Raw genomic sequence first — 12,928 nt, 5'->3', positions numbered from 1 at the left:
GAGGAGCTGAACAGACACTTCTTCAAAGAAGAAATTCATATGGCCAACAGATACATGAAATGATGCTCCACATCACTATTCATCAGAGAAATGCAAATTAAAACCACAATGAGATATCACCTCACACCAGTAAGGACGGCCATCACGCAAAACACAAACAGTAAATGTTGGCAAGGATGTGGAGAAAGGGGAACCCTCCTACACTTCTGGTGGAAATGTAAATTAGTTCAACCATTCTGGAAGGCAGTATGGAGGTTTATCAAAAAACTAAAAATAGAAATACCATTTGACCCAGGAATTCCACTCCTGGGAATTTTCCCTAAGACTGCAGTATCCCAGTTTCAAAATGACATATGCACCCTTATGCTTATTGCAGCACTGTTTACAATAGCTAAGAAATGGATTCAGCCTAAGTGTCCATCAGCAGATGAATGGATAAAGAATATGTGGTACATACACACAATGGAATAAAGATGAAAACAAATCCTACCATTTGAAAGAACATGGATGGAGCTAGAGGGTATTATGCTCAGTGAAATAAGGCAGGTGGGAAAAGGAAAGTATCAAATGATTTCACTCATTTCTGGAATATAAGAACAAAAAAAACTGAAGGAACAAAAGAAAAGGAGACTCAAGAAAAGAACTGAAGGAACAAAACATCAGCAGAACCCAAGAATGGACAAAGAGTTACCAAAGGGAAAGGGGCATTACTATTAGCACACATAATGTAGGGCGTGGGGCACAGGGAGGGCTGTACAACATAGAGAAGAGAAGTAGTGATGCTACAGCATCTTTCTACGCTGATGGACAGTGACTGTAATGGAGTATATGGTGGGGACTTGGTGATGGGGGGAGTAATGTCACTCATGTAATTGTAGATTAATGATACCCCCCCAAAAAAAAGCAAAACCAAGTACATGCAAAATCAGTAAAGGGATACACAAAAAGTGCAGATTATGAGATCTAATACAGAAAAGGTGGAGGAACAGGAAAAAGGTGGAAAAAAGTGCCTTTATATTGTGTTTGAAATAGAGTAATCAGCAATTTAAGATAGACTATTATAGTAAGGTAGCTATCCTTGAGCCTTTGGTAACATCAATACTAAAGCCTACAGTTAACACACTAACAGAAATATCAACAAATAAACATAGAAATCCCATTACTACACTAGAAAAACCATCCATAACAAGAGAAGAGTATAAGAGATAAAGGAACAGGGAGGCATGAGTAGGACAGTGGGAATCTCCTCCCAAAAACATATATATTTTTGAAAATACAACAAATACAACTATCCCTAAAAGAGAGACCAGAAGACATAGGACAACAGCCAGACTACATCCACACCTGTGAGAACCCAGCACCTCGCAAAGGGGGTAAGATACAAGCCCCGGACAAGGGGGACCCAAGCGCCCCTCACCCCAGCTCCCAGCGGGAGGAGAGGAGTTGGAGTGGGGAGGGAGAGGGAGCCTAGGTTGGCTAAATAGCCAGCCTTAGCCATCTGCACCAGAGCGCAGACACAGGGCATGGGGTGCTGGATACTAGGGAACCAGGACAGTAAGACCTGTGATTAGGTCCCTGCAACTGGTGCCCATGGGCCAAAGAAAAGCGAGTGCTTTTTGAAAGTCTTAAAGGGACACGCACCCCACAGCTGGATGGAAGCATCCCAGAACACAGCCCAGCAGCTGGAATCCAGGGAACTCCAGGAGCACTAACACCCTGGGCAACAGCTCTGAGACCCCTCACGGCAGTAAACAGCCAAACAGCACCCCGTCCATTCCCCCTCTGGGCCCCACCATAGCAGAGCAGCAGCCTGAGGCTGGCCAAGCCCACAGCAAGGGAGCTTCCTCCATAGCGGCTGGGCAAGATACAGAGACCGGGTCTACACACAGTTGCCCAACACAAGCTGCTAGGGTTTGCCATTGTCCCAGTAAAGAAAGGCCAGGAGCAAATGGAAAGAGTCTTGACTCTCCCAGCTGACAGACAAGTTAATAGCATACCACTGCATCTATAAACATGAAAAGGCAAAAAAATTTGATCTAGACAGGACTAATCCAGACATCTTCTACATCTTCCCCTCAGAAAGAATCTGGGGAGATAGATGTAACCAATCTTCCTGAAAAAGAATTCCAAACAAAAGTCATAACCATGCTGATGGACTTGCAGAGAACTATGCAAGAACTAAGGAGGGAGAATACAGAAATAAAACAAATCTGAGAATGGAAGGACTTCAAAGCAGAATGGATGAGATTCAAGAGACCATTAATGGACTAGAAAACAGAGAACAGGAACACAGAGAAGCTGATGTACAGAGAGATAGAAGGATCTACAGGAATAAAAGAATATTAAAAGAACTGTGTGACCAATCAAAATGGAACAATATCCGCATTATAGGAGCACCAGAAGAAGAAGAGAGAGAAACAAGGATAGAGAGTGTTTTGAAGAAATAATTGCTGAAAACTTCCCCAAACTAGGGGAGGAAATGGCCTCTCAGACCACAGAGGCACACTGAACTCCCAGGAAAAGGGACCCAAAGAGGGCAACACCAAGACACATAATAATTAAAATGGCAAAGATCAAAGACAAGGACAGAGTATTAAAGGCAGCCAGAGAGAAAAAAAAGGTCGCCTACAAAGGAAAACCCATCAGGCTATCATCAGACTTCTCAACAGAAACCTTACAGGCCAGAAGAGAATGGCATGAGATATTTAATGCAATGAAACAGAAGGGCCTTGAACCAGGAATACCGTATCCAGCATGATTATCATTTAAATATGAAGGAGGAATTAAACAATTCCCAGACAAACAAAAGTTAAGGGAATTTTGCCTACCACAATCCACCTCTACAGGGTATCTCAGAGGGACTGCTCTAGATGGGAGCACTCCTAAAAAAATCACAGAACAAAACACACAACGTATGAAGAATGGAGGAGGAAGAATAAGAAGGGAGAGAAATAAAGAATCATCAGAATGTGTTTATAATAGCTCAGTAAGTGAGTTAAGTTAGACAGTAAGATAGTAAAGAAGCTAACCTTGAACCTTTGGTAACCACAAAATTAAAGCCTGCAATGGCAATAAGTACATATCTCTCAATAATCACCCTAAATGTAAATGGACTGAACGAACCAATCAAAAGACAGAGTCACTGAATGGATAAAAAAACAAGACCCATCTATATGCTGCTTACAAGAGACTCACCTCAAACCCAAACACACGCACAGATTAAAATTCAAGGGATGGAAAAAGATATTTCATGCAAACCACAGTGAGAAAAAAGCAGGTGTGGCAATACTAGTATCAGAAAAAATAGCCTTCAAAACAAAGAAAGTAACAAGAGATAAAGAAGGACATTACAGAATGATAAAGGGCTCAATCCAACAAGAGGATATAAACATTATAAATATATATGAACCCAACACAGGAGAACCGGCATATGTGAAACAAATACTAACAGAACTAAAGGGGGAAATAGAATGCAATGCATTCATTTTGGGAGACTTCACCACACCACTCATTCCAAAGGACAGATCAGCCAGACAGAAAATAAGTAAGGACACAGAGGCACTGAACAACACACAAGAACAGATGGTCCTAAGAGACATTTATAGAACTCTACATCCAAAAGCAACAGGATACACATTCTTCTCAAGTGCACATGGAACATTCACCAGAATTGGACCACATACTAGGCCACAAAAAGAGTCTCAGTAAATTCCAAAAGGTTGAAATCCTACCAACCAACTTTTCAGACCACAAAAGCATAAAATCAGGAAATAAATTGTACAAAGAAAGCAAAAAGGCTCACAAACACATGGAGGCTTAACAACATGCTCCTAAATAATCAATGGATCAATAAGCAAATTAAAATGGAGATACAACAATATATGGAAACAAATGACAACAACAACACAAAGCCCGGACTCCTGTGGGACACAGCAAAAGCAGTCTTAAGAGGAAAGTATATAGCATCCAGGCATATTTAAAGAAGGAAGAACAATCCCAAATGAATGGTCTAATGTCAGAATTATCGAAATTGGAAAAAGAAGAACAAATGAAGCCTAAGGTCAGTGGAAGGAGGGATATAATAAAGATCTGAGAAGAAATAAACAAATTTGAGAAGAATAAAACAATAGAAAAAAAATCAATGAAACCAAGAGCTGGTTCTTTGAGAAAATAAATAAAATAGAAAACGTCTAGCCAGACTTATTAAGAGAAAAAGAGAGTCAACACACATCAACAGAATCACAAACTAGAAGGGAAAATTCATGACAGACCCCACAGAAATACAAAGAATTACTAGAGAGTACCATGAAAACCTGTATGCTAACAAGCTGGAAAACCTAGGAGAAATGGAAAACTTCCTAGAAAAATACAACCTTCCAAGACTGACCCAGAAAGAAACAGAAAATCTAAACAGACCAATTACCACCAATGAAATTGAAGCAGTAATCAAAAAACTACCCAAGAAGAAAACCCCCGGGCCACATGGATTTACCTCGGAATTTTATCAGACATACAGAGAAGATATAATACCCATTCTCCTTAAAGTTTTCCAAAAAATAGAAGAGGAGGGAATACTCCCAAACTCATTCTATGAAGCCAATGTCACCTTAATACCAAAACCAGGCAAAGATCCCAACAAAAAGAAAATCACAGACCAATATTCCTGATGAATGTAGATGCAAAAATAATCAACAAAATATTAGCAAACCGAATTCAAAAATACATCAAGAGGATCATACAGCATGACCAAGTGGGATTCATCTCAGGGATGCAAGGATGGTACAACATTCGAAAATCCATCAACATCATCCACCACATCAACAAAAAGAAAGACAAAAACCACATGATCATCTCCATAGATGTTGAAAAAGCATTCAACAAAATTTCAACATCCATTCATGATAAAAACTCTCAACAAAATGGGTATAGAAGGCAAGTACCTCATAATAAAGGCCATATATGATAAACCCACAGCCAATATCATACTGAACAGCGAGAAGCTGAAAGCTTTTCCTCTGTGATTGGGCCCAAGACAAGGATGCCCACTCTCCCCACTGTTATTCAACATACTACTGGAGGTCCTTGCCACGGCAATTAGACAAAACAAAGAAATACAAGGAATCCAGATTGGTAAAGAAGAAGTTAAACTGTAACTATTTGCAGATGACATGATATTGTACATAAAAAACCCTAAAGACTCCACTCCAAAATTACTAGAACTAATATCGGAATACAGCAAAGTTGCAGAATTCAAAATTAACACACAGAAATCTGTGGCTTTCCTATACACTAACAATAAACTAACAGAGAAATCAGGAAGACAATTGCATTCACAATGACATCAAAAATAATAATATAATTAGGCACAAACCTAACCAAGGAAGTGAAAGAACTATACCCTGAAAACTGTAAGACACTCTTAAGAGAAATTAAAGAGGTCACTAACAAATGAAAACTCATCCCATGCTGCTGGCTAGGAAGAATTAATATTCTCAAAATGGCCATCCTTCCCAAAACAATATACAGATTCAATGAAATCCCTATCGAATTACCAACAGCATTCTTCAATGAACTGGAACAAATAGGTCAAAAATTCATATAGAAACACCAAAGAACCAGAATAGCTAAAGCAATCCTGAGAAGGAAGAATAAAGTGGGGGGGGGGATCTCACTCCCCAACCTCAAGCTCTATTACAAAGCCACAGTAATCAAGACAATTTGGTACTGGCACAAGAACAGAGCCACAGACCAATGGAACAGAAACGAGACTCCAAACATTAACTCCAACATATATGGTCAACTAATATTCGATAAAGGAGCCATGGACATACAATGGGGAAATGACAGTCTCTTCAACAGATGGTGCTGGCAAAACTGGACACCTACATGTAAGAGAATGAAACTGGATCACTGTCTAACCGCATACACAAAAGTAAATTCAAAATGGATCAAAGACTTGAACATAAGTCATGAAATCATAAAACTCTTAGAAAAAAACATAGGCAAAAATCTCTTGGACATAAACATGAGTAACCTCTTCTTGAACATATCTCCCCGGGCAAGGGAAACAAAAGCAAAAATGAACAAGTGGGACTATATCAAGCTGAAAAGGTTCTGTACAGGAAAGGACACCATGAATAGAACAAAAAGGTATCCTACAGTATGGGACAATATATTCATAAATGACAGATCCAATAAAGGGTACACCTCCAAAATATATAAAGATCTCACACACCTCAACAAAAAGCAAATAATCCAATTAAAAAATGGGCAGTGGAGCTGAATATTCAGTTCTCTAAGGAAGAAATTCAGATGGCCAACAGACACATGAAAAGATGCTCCACATCACTTGTCATCAGAGAAATGCAAATTAAAACCACAATGTGATATAACCTCACACCAGTAAGGATGGCCACCATCCAAAAGACAGACAACAAATGTTGGCGAAGTTGTGGAGAAAGGGGAACCCTCCTACACTGCTGGTGGGAATGTAAATTAGTTCAACCATTGTAGAAAGCAGTGTGGAGGTTCCTCAAAATGCTCAAAATAGAAATACCATTTGACCCAGGAATTCCACTTCTAGGAATTTACCCTAAGAATGCAGCACACTCCAGTTTGAAAAAGACAGATGCACCCCTATGTTTATCACTGCACTATTTACAATAGCTAAGATATGGAAGAAACCTAAATGTCCATCAGTAGACTAATGGGTAAAGAAGATGTGGTACATATACACAATGGAATACTACTCAGCTATAAGAAAAAAACCAGATCCTTCCATTTGCAACAACATGGATGGAGGTAGAGGGTATTATGCTCAGTGAAATAAGCCAGGTGGAGAAAGAGAAGTACCAAATGATTTCACTCATATGCGGAGTATAAGAACAAAGGAAAACTGAAGGAACAAAACAGCAGCAGAATCCTAGAACCCAAGAATGGACAAACAGTTACCAAAGGGAAAGAGACTGGGTGTGGGTGGGTGGGAAGGGAGGTATAAGGGCGGGAAAAAAGAAAGGGGGCATTACGATTAGCATGTATAGTGAGGGGGGCACGGGGAGGGCTGTGCAACACAGAGAAGACAAGTAGTGATTTTACAGCATCTTACTACATTGATGGACAGTGACTCTGAAGGCATATGTGGGGGGGACTTGTTGAATGGAGGAGCCTACTAAACAATGTCCTTCATGTAATTGTAGGTTAATGATACCAAAATAAAAAAAAATAAAATAAAGAGATAAAAGAACAAAGTGCCAGAAAACAACAAAATCACATGAGCACATATCTCTTAATCACAATAGATGTAAATCGACTGAATGCACCAATCAGAAGACTTAGTGGCAGGATGGATAAATTAACAAGACCTATCTGTATGTTACCTTCTATATATCTGTATGTTACCTTCAACAGACTCATTTCAGACCCAAACACACATGGAGTAAAAGTGATGGGATGGAAAAAAAGATTCCATGCAAATAATAGGGAGGAATCAGCAAGAGCAGCAGTACTTGTATCAGACAAAACAGATTTTAGAAAAAGAGAGTAATGGGAGATGAAGGACATCACATGATGATAGAGGGGTCAGTCCAACAAGAGGACATAATCATTATAAAGATCTATGCACCCAACAGAGGAGCACCTAAACATGTGAAACAAATACTAACTGAACTAAACGGGTAAATAGATTGTGCCACATTCATTTTAGAGGAGACTTGAACACAGCACTCACATTAACAGACAGATCAACCAGGCAGAAAACAAACAGAGGCAAGAAACAACACATTATATCAGAAAGACTTAACATATCTACAGAACATTCAACAAAAAAGCAGCAGGACACATGTTTTTCTCAAGTGCACATGGAAGTTCTCCAAAATAGATCACATACTAGGCCACAAAAAGAGCCTAAATAAACTCAAAAAGATTGAAATTGTATCAAGCAAATTCTCAGACCACAATGGTATAAAACTAGAATTAAATGACACAAAGAAAACAAAACAGCCTACCACACATGGAGAATAAACAACATGTTTCTAAATAATCGATGGATCAACAAATTAAAACAGATATCAAGTAATACATGGAGAAAAATGAAAACAAACACACAACAGCCAAAAATCTGTGGGAGACGGCAAAGGCAGTTTTAAGCAGAAAATACACAGCAATACAGGCTCAACTGAATATACAAAAATATTCCCAACTATACATTCTCAACGTACAATTAAAGAAACCAGAAAAGGAAGAATACTGTACCCTTCAGCAACTATCTCGGCAGCCTAACCGAAGATTCAAAATTGTGTTTCTTACCATAACGTTAACCTTTCATCGGCACGCTTTGGCACTAAAGAAATACCTTCTTAGACATACTACTTCTTAGCCCTGAAGATCAGGTTTTATCAACCACTGAACAGCCCTTCTGTCACAGGGAAGCCAGGACCAGTTCTGCCTGACTGTGCCCATTTGTGGAGCAGACTGTGAGGAGGTTAAGTGACTCCCATTCAATGAGGCATCCAGCATGGGGCAGGGGACAGACAGCAGAGAGGAAGGTAAGACAGAAACGTCCTCCCACACACACACCAAGGAAGCAGCCAGAGCAAGTACAGCTAAACTGGAAAGTTACCTGAAGACTGCAAAACAGACCATCCATTCGTGGGGAAGAAGACAAGACCACACAGAACAGGGTAAGGTCGCAGTGCCATGAACTGAGCAGGACAGAAGCCCTTACTCATTCCAGCCCACAGGCGGCAGGAGAAGTAACAGAGTGATCTGGGGATAGATATGGGGAAGGCTGCACAAGTGGCCCTGGAGATGTGCTCTGGGAGCATGTGTCCACACTGCATTGTGTTCTGGTGACTAGCCGGGCTGGACTCCAGGGGCAGGTAGAACACTTGAGGAGGCTGAGATTCCAGCCTTTGGGGAGGACAGGCACACTCCACCAGTCCTGAGACCCAAAGCAGAGACAGCAGTTTGAAAGCCTTGCCAACAGTGGGAGGGGTACCTCCCTAGCCCTTCCTCAGCTCAACAGAGCAGGAACTCTCGGGAGGTCCAGACACTCCATCCCGCTTGCTGGTGGCTCAGCCCCGAGGTGCTTCCCAGCACACCCCTCGCACCAGCCAGTCTTCAGGCCTATCCTTGCTCCGTCTTCAAGCTACATAACAAAATACAGTAATCTCTTCAGGCCTATCCTTGCTCCGTCTTCAAGCTACATAACAAAATACAGTAATCAAAACAGTGTGGTGCCAACACGAAAACAGGCTCAGAGATCAATGAACAGAATAGAGAGCCCAGATATAAATCCATGCATATACAGTCAGTCGGTATACGATAAAGGCACCGTGAATATACAGTGGGAAGAAGACAGCCTCTTCAACAACTGGTGCTGGCACTACAAGTCAAGCTCCATGTAAGGGAATGAAACTGGATTATTGCATAACTCCATAACAAAAGTAAACTCAAAATGAATTAAAGACCTGAATGTCATGAAACCATAAAACTCTTAGAAGAAAGAACAGGCAAAACTCTCTTGAATATAAAAACAAGAGCAACTTTTTCATGGACACATCTCCTCCGGAAAGGGAAACAAAAGCAAAAATGAACAACTGGGACTATATCAAACTAAAAAGCTTCCGTACAGCAAAGGACACCATCAGTAGAACAAAAATGCATCTCACAGTATGGGAGAATATATTCGTAAATGACATATCTGATAAGGGGTTGACATCCAAAATAAATAAAGAACTCACATGCCTCAACATCCAAAATGCCAGTAACCCTATTAAAAAATGGGCAAAGGATATGAATAGACACTTCTCTAAAGAAATTCAGATGGCCAACAGGTACATGAGATGATGCTCCACATTTCTAATTATCAGGGAAATGCAAATTAAAACCACAAAGAGGTATCACCGCACACCAGTTAGGATGGCCACTATCCAAAAGACAAGGAAAAGCAAATGCTGGCGAGGATGTGGAGAAGGGGGAACCCTCCTACACTGCTGGTGGGAATGTAAATTAGTTCATCCATTGTGGAAAGCAGTATGGAGGTTCCTCAAAAAACTAAAAATAGAAATAGCATTAGACCCAGGAATTTCACTCCTAGGAATTTACCCAAAGAAAGCAAGATCTCAGATTCAAAATGACATAGGCACCCCTATGTTTATTGCAGCACTATTTACAATAGCCAAGATGTGAAAGCAACCTAACTGTCCATGAGTAGATGAATGGATAAAGATGTGGTACATAACACAATGGAAAACCATTCAGCCATGAGAAAAAAACAAATCCTACCATTTGCAACAACATGTATAGAGCCACAGAGTGATATGCTCAGTGAAATAAGCCAGGTGGAGAAAGACAGGTAACCAAATGATTTCCCTCATTGTGGAGTATGTAACAATGAAGCAAAAAGGAAGGAATAAAACAGCAGCAGACTCACAGACTCCAAGAAGGGACTAGCTGTTACCAAAGAAGAGGTGTGGGGGAGGATAAGTGGGGAGGGAGGGAGAAGGGGATTGAGGAGTATTATGATTGCTACACATGGTTTGTGTGTGGGGGGGGGGGTCACAGGGAAGACAGGTAGTGACTCTGTGGCATCTTGCTACACTGATGGACAGTGACTTCAATGTGGTCTGGGGAGGACTTGATTATATGGGTGAATGTAGTAACCACAATGTTTTTCATGCGAAACCTTCGTAAGAGTGTACGTCAATGATACTGTAATGAAAAATAAATAAATAAATAAAATGCCACGTGGCACAGCACCCACCACACAGGTGCTCCTGAAGCCTTAACTGTTTTGCTACGCCTTCCTGATCCTTCCAGGAAGACCCCAGTTCGGCAGACGGATCTCCAACATTACTTTCCAAACCTAGGAAGGTGCTGCTGTGAGGAAATGGGAAATCTGTGACTGTAATCACCCAGTCAATTGAACCTTTATGGCCGCTTTCTCATAGTTTGTCAATACAGAAAATACACTCCCATGTGCTGTCCTAAAACAGTCACCATACAGATGTCCGCATACCAGAAGCCCCAGAGGCCCCTGCTCAGTGCGAAAGCCAAGTAACTCCCACACCGGATCCAGGAGTGGGGCAAACAGAACCCGGAGCAAGGGCCTCCAGGCGCAGCACAGCTGCTCCACCAGCTGAGGCAAGAGTTCCGGGGCTTCCACCCCCTCCTGGAGGACAAAGAGCCTATCCGTCAAGTGGCACCTCGTGCACACTGGTAATTGCACCACAACAAAGAGTCTGCGGAAGTTACAATGATTAAAACCTGCGAGCCATCCAGGAGGCCAATCAGCAGCAGCTGTTCCCGGAGAGCGGTGGCCAGCAGGCCAGGTGATCTGACAAATGCTGGGCACCTGTTACACCTGCTAAGTCACCAGCCATGCCCCGCTGGGAAATGCCCGTGTCTCATCACTCTGGCCCCCCACTCAGCTCTGCTGTGCCCTGGGGTTCGCCTAAACCTGGGTGCTGCCTAACTGCCCCCAAGGCCTAGGCCCCATTATCCCCCGCCATCCCATTGTTTCTGGAGTGAGGCTGCAATTCCCGAGGTTCCTCCCCTAGGCTGAATCTACTGCCTAGGAAACCCCAAGCTGAAGGCCCAGCACAGACCAGGCCTAGAAAGCAAATCCCACTGGGCCTTGACTCTGGGGCCTAGGAGGAAAGGGGCGCCCCGCTCTCGGGTGTGCACAGGGTTTCCTTCCCCACCAGCTTGATGAAAGACTCCAGTTTATCCTCTGAGCCCAGTTACTCTCCCACCCACAGGTCAGGCTCGCAAAGAAAGCGGGGACCCCGCCACTCACCCACTCACCGGCGGCGCCTGCCGAGGCCCAGCCTCCCTTCCTACATGAGACCCCGCAGAATGGGGTCACGAGGGAGAACGCCGCACACACCAGCTGTGGCGCCCAAGGCCCGTCAGCCGCCCGCCCCGGCGCCCCTGCGGGTCGCGCCCCCTGCCGCGGAGGTTCCGTGCCGTCCCCAAAGCCCGCGCCCCCTGCAGCGCGGGTGCCTCCCCCGCCCCCGGCGCCTGACCCCGCGCCCCACTTACCGTCTGGGGCCCGAGGCCGTCCCGCGCCGCACTCCCGGCGACACAGCGGCAGGAACGCCTGGCCCCGCCCGCGGCAGCGCCAGGGCCTGGGCCCCGCGCACGGGCGCCACGGGCTGGGGCCGCGCTCGCGGGAGACAGGGCGGGAGGGGCGCGGCCCGTCGCTCACTGGTAGCCCCGGCGGCGCGGGGCGGGGCCAGTGGCCCGGGAGGCGTTGCGAGCCGCGCGAGCCGCTGGGAACTGGCGCCTGCGGTAGGGGGGCCTCCACCGCCCTTTCCGGCGACCTGTCCGGGCCCCGGGCCCCTCCCGCCACGCACGGCCGACCTTACCGGAGGCGTCCTGGCCCCGCGGCTCTCCGGGGGGCAGGGCGGGTGGTCGGCCTTGACCTGCACGCCAGGCGCCTGAAACCCCCTACAGGCGGACCGGTCCTGCAGGGCTGCGCGGGGCCGAGGGTCCACGACCAACACACTCAGAGCCGATGCTTCGTTGCTGGTCCTCCGACCCCACTTTGCAAAGCGGGTCTTCAGTGCAGGTCTCCGGGCCGGTCCCCGCCAGCACCCCCTCTCCGGCGCCTGCAGCCCCGCGAGCCTGGATAGAATCAGGCCTTCCTGCCCCTGGGTGGGTACCCGAAGCTCTGAGACCTCCGACCTCTTGGCTGGCGATCAGCAAGCTGCAGAAGGGAAGAGTAACAGCGCAAAAGCCCTACAAAACACCATTCCCTGTCCAGTTTGTCACCGCGGGGAGCCTAGGGATCGAACTGGGGGCCAAACCAGAGGCAAACATGATCCCTATATGGTCAGAGCCTCGTTGGACTGCGAAACTCTAGAGGTCAGTTTATCCAATCGCTGCCATTACGGAGGAGACGATTGGTAAAAACAAGAGTCTGTGA

Source organism: Manis javanica, chromosome 1 (genome assembly GCF_040802235.1).
Source record: "Manis javanica isolate MJ-LG chromosome 1, MJ_LKY, whole genome shotgun sequence".
Taxonomy (NCBI): domain Eukaryota; kingdom Metazoa; phylum Chordata; class Mammalia; order Pholidota; family Manidae; genus Manis; species Manis javanica.
Note: the sequence above shows the minus strand (reverse complement) of the source record.